The sequence below is a fragment of the Alligator sinensis genome, unplaced genomic scaffold (genome assembly GCF_000455745.1).
Source record: "Alligator sinensis unplaced genomic scaffold, ASM45574v1 scaffold352_1, whole genome shotgun sequence".
NCBI lineage: Eukaryota > Metazoa > Chordata > Crocodylia > Alligatoridae > Alligator > Alligator sinensis.
The window spans coordinates 1,828,202-1,833,151 of NW_005842223.1; positions in this window are offsets into that span (position 1 = coordinate 1,828,202).

A 4,950-nucleotide genomic window follows, 5' to 3' on the forward strand; every position below is an offset into this window, starting at 1 on the left:
GGCTATTCCAGACCTTGGGGGCTCAGACAGTAAAGAAATTCTTCCTTATGTCCAGTCTGAAATGGTCTTGCAGCAGTTTATAACCATTTGCCCTTGTTGTCCCTTGAGGCGCTCTGGTGAACAAATGTTCCCCCAGATCCTGGTGGACACCCCTTATAAACTTATAGGTGCCCATCAGATGGCCCCGTGAGCCTGCGCTTTTCCAGACTGTCATCATAAGGTCTGTTTTCCTGACCTCTGATCAGGCACGTGGCTCTCCTCTGGACTCTCTCAAGCTTCTCCACATCTTTTTTTAATTGTAGAGCCCAAAACTGGATACAGTACTCCAGCAGTGGCCTCACCAAGACTGAGTATTTTGCAGGGCAAGATCCTGTAAAACATTGTCTAGCTGCTTCTAGCTTTTGGCATAGCTCAAAAAATATAAATGTTTAATCATACATATTCCAGGGAGATATTATTTCCCTACTTTGGAAATAACATTATTGCTTTTATCTGAGTAACCTAAATTTATATTGCCAGTTTACAAAGTTAAGAAAATATTCCCTGTTATGCATTTTAATTTTCTAGCTATTGTTTTTTCACTTTTTGCTGTCTTCCATGTTCTGCAAATAGGCAATTTTTGCTTACCCTAAGCCAACTGGAATTTAACTGTTTTATATAAGCAACTATTGACTGAAGTTCTCAGGCATGTCTATATTACAATTGCTGCATGCCTGCACTTCCTTTAGATAAATTTCCTAAAATATCTTTATACCAGCTCGGTTGGCTTCCAATAACTGGAACCACCACAACGCAGAAATCAGCCTGAGGGGCAAAACCTACTCAAGCCACTGGAGATAATGCAGGTTAACTTCCTGAGTATAAGTTCTGAGATGCTGTGGCTACCATATTACTGATACCCAAATTGGCTAATTTAAAGCTACCTTGGGTATGTTTACACAAGCTACAATCATATTTTTGACAGAAACATAGATTCACTGTTTGAAGGAAACTTGTCTCTAATTTTTTCAGGGGAGGAGGGAACCCTGACTTATGCACAGGTTGCAGTTATGATTAAGGGCAAGGAGAAAGTAGTAGTCTTTGCCCAGCATAATGTACTTTATGGTCAGTGGTGACATTGTTGGCATGAGTGGGCCTAATACCCAAAGGTAAAAGGCACACTGCCTTCTGCTCAATCTTAAACAATTCTGCATCTTTTGGGAAATGGAAAAAAATGTAGCTGGCCACCTGTATCCACAAAAGAAATAGCCATTTAAAAGTCTGCAACATGTTTGAACTATAGAGAAATAATTATTTGTTGCAAAAATCAATTCTCTTTTAAGACTGTTAAATGCCTAAACTTTTTTCACGTAAGTAACAGTTATGGTCAAGAACAAGAAAAAGTACTCCTTCATCTCTAAAAGCGTTTTTTTTTAAATTGCAAGCATCATTAGTATACATTTCTTTTATTTCTCCCATCAGATATTACAATAGTTCTGCTACTCAACACCAGATTGGACTATTGCAAATAACTGGGTGCATCTACATAAACTGCTTTACTGCATAGTAGAGCAGTTTACTGAGCAGTAAGCGTCTGCATCTACACATGCACATGCTTACTGCACAGTAAACCACTCTAATCGCAAGTAAATTTGCTATTTGCAAGTGCAAGTAGCAAATTTATCTGGGAGTAATAACTGTGCAGTAGCACACGGGTAGACGCTGGCTGGGTGCACTGCCAACAGGGGGCCAGCCTCAGGCTAGCCCCAGGGCCCTGGGCCTGGGAGCCTTTCCTGCCCCAGGGCAGGGCTGACTCTATGCCAGCCCCAGCCCCAGGCCTTTAAGGGCATTTATACACATACTTTTTTTTCCAGCAACACGTCAGAGATCTGCCACTTCAAAGAAGACTCAATTAATCAAGTTTGCTCTGCACACAAGCAGTTGTATAAGCAGTGAAATACACACAGAAAATGGTGGTGGTGCACTTTTGACCTAAAGCACCTCTGAGGTATTTTAGCTCAAAAGTGCGCCACTGCCATTTTCTCACCACAAACATGCATTTTGCCACTAACTGCTGCTTTTCAAAGTGCTCAGTTCTGCAATGCATGCATATGTAAAAACGCCCTAAAAGCCCGTGGGGACTCTGGAGCTCAGCGGCATGTGTTTGCATCCTGTGGCCACTGCTGGCCACCATGTTCTCTGGTACAGGCTGCAGGGCAGCTGCAGCAACCTGCTTGCATCCTGGTGCCACTCCCTGGTATCGCAGTGCCATGCAGCTGTCAGAGCCTTACCACCCAGCTCTGCAGGGTGCTGCAGGCACCTCCCAGGCCTGGCAGCACCCAGGGCTGGTGCAGCCAGCTTCTGGACACCTGGGCCAGCTCCAGCTGGCTGCAGGCAACCCACAGCAGTCTGCCTTGACTCTGCAGCTGCAGCCTGGCACCATCTTGCTGCGTACCTGCCTGTCCCATGCTGTGCACTGCACTGGGCACTGCAGACAGCTGGCCAGGCCTGGCAGGCCTGGGACTGCCATACAGAGGCCCAGCAAGCCAAACATCCTCCCCAATACCCTAGGCTGCCTCCTGGGGCCCCAACTGGTCCCAGGAGGAGACTGGGGACCTGAATGTGCTGTGGGGTGAGGCTGAGGTCCTCAGCCAGTTCACACAGGGCAGGCACGCAAATGCCCACATTTATGAGGGTCTGTCAAGCCATATATGGAAGTATGGGCATGACTGGTCGGTGCTACATAAAGATCAATGCCTTGTGGACACAGTGGATCACTGTCACCGACTACAAGCATCAGTTAAGGGCTGCCCGCAAGCCCATGCCCTTTACGTGGCAACTGAATGACATTCTTGTGCCCTGGGACCCTGGCTGTAGCCATGCCATGTATTTGAGCATGGGTGGTCTGCCTGAGCCTCCACTGTGGCCTGGTACTAGTGGTGATGAGTCACTGTGGGAGGGCCCCTTGGGCTGCCAGGACTCCATCCCGCCATGCTCCCCACCACCAGCATCATCCAGCAGCTCTAGGAGCCCAGATCAGAACCTGCTTTGCAGGCTCAGCCCCACCCAGGAGGCCAGGCTGGCCATGGCACCACTGGCCACCAGCAGCTCTAGCTCATCCCTGGAGGGGGCCCCTCCCCGATCAGTCACACACCGCACCCCTGTGACCTAGGACATTGCCGGGAGCTGCATGCACTTGCCACCAGTGGGGAGTGACTCATGCCAGGAGGTACACCAGCTCTGCCTACCTGGTAAGCCACTGCTCCAACCCAGCCCCTGCCCCTGCTGCTGCCCCAGCTCTGGCCCCTGCCACTGCCCCTCCTCCCTGCCAAGCCTGGCTGCACTCCCATGGTCCCCAGGTTCCATCCTCCCCCCCACCTCCCACAGCATGCATGGAGGCAGGAGACAGTGTAAAGCTTTATTGAACAGTCTGTGCCCCCACAGCTAGGCAGGCAGGGGCCTCTCACATGTCAAGGAATGAGTCAATGCTCGTGGCAATGTCCTTGACTGCAGGGGCAGGAATGTGTAGCACAGCCACAGGCTAGCCCTCTAGGCAGTGGTGAAGATTGTGGGGAAGGGCGGGCTTCCCCGCTGCACCATCAAAGTTCAGGGTCTCATGCCAGGTGCACAGGTTCACCCAGGGCACCATGGCCAGCAGAAGTAGCAGGGCATAGTGGGTTGCGCAGCCCTCAGTCCACACAAACAGCTCCTCATGCTGCACCTGGGATACTTGCAGAAAGGAAGCACTCGGGGCACAGAGCCAGTGGCTGGCCCCAGGACACCTCAGGCAGAGAAGGACTGGACCGCCTGCTCACAATGTCCAAGGAACAGCTGGCAGACTTACAGGCTTGATGGGTGGAGGATGGTGCCCGGCCAGAGGCTTGGAGGATAAAAGACATGGCCCAGCAGAATGCTTGGTGAGTAGAGGGTGTGGCCTGCAAGGAGGTGTGGGACTGGGCATTCCAGGAGAGGCTCCTGGCCCTAGAAGAGCACCACATCAAGGTCCTGGAGCAGCAGGCTATGCTGGTGGCCATGGCAGAGGAGGCAAAGCAAGAGAACTGCCACATGCTGGACACATCATGGCATTGGTTGTTGCCTTCATGCCACCCACTGCCCTGTCCCCAGCCACAGCCCTGCCTACCACCAGGCAGCTGCCTGCCGCCCACCAGCAGAGCCTCTTTGTGGGCCTGGGTGGAGGTGCAATGCTGCCTTCACCAGCCAGGAGTCCCTGCCCAGGTCCCCTGCCACCCAGCCCCACCAGTCACAACAGCTCCACATGGATGTGGAGCAGGAGCTTCCTGTGGTGGCCACTGGCTGCAGGAGTGGAAGATGGGTGCACCAGGAGAGCAGTGCCCACCATTGGGCTCTCTGTGGTGTCCTACCCACAGGGGAATGGCCAGAGTCCAGGGTGCTGGGTTCCTGTCCCTGGACTCTGCCCCTAGGTACCCCCACTGTGGGGAGTGGGGGATGGGGTCTGTTATTGGGGAGGGGAGGAGGGACAGGCTCTGTTGTTGGGGTGGGCAGGGGGTGGGGGTCTGTTTCTGTGAGGGGAATAAACTGCTTTTTGGAGAACTGTCCACAGTGAGTGTGGTGCTAGGAGCATACAGTGGGGTGTGGGCCCATGATTAGCTGTCCAGGTGGGCTACAATGGGAGTGCAGGAGGAGGTGGTCAGCCAGTGTCTCTTGCAGCTGATGCCCTAGCCCCTGCTGGTGGGTATGCAGCTCTCCCGGGGCCTTGGCAAGGGGAGCCACTGCTGTCACTGCCACTGCAGCTGTCGCTTCTGGTGCTAGGCATCCTCTACCCACTGTGCCTCATCTGCCCAGGCCTCAAGAAACAGCTCTTCCCAGGTGTTGCAGATGTTATGCAGCATGTAGGTTGTGATGATTGTGCGGGCCGACTCCCAGTCCCGTCCTCGCCGGGCGCGAGCCGGGCCCGTCTGTGTGCGCGCGGGCTGTGGCCGGCGGCCCGGG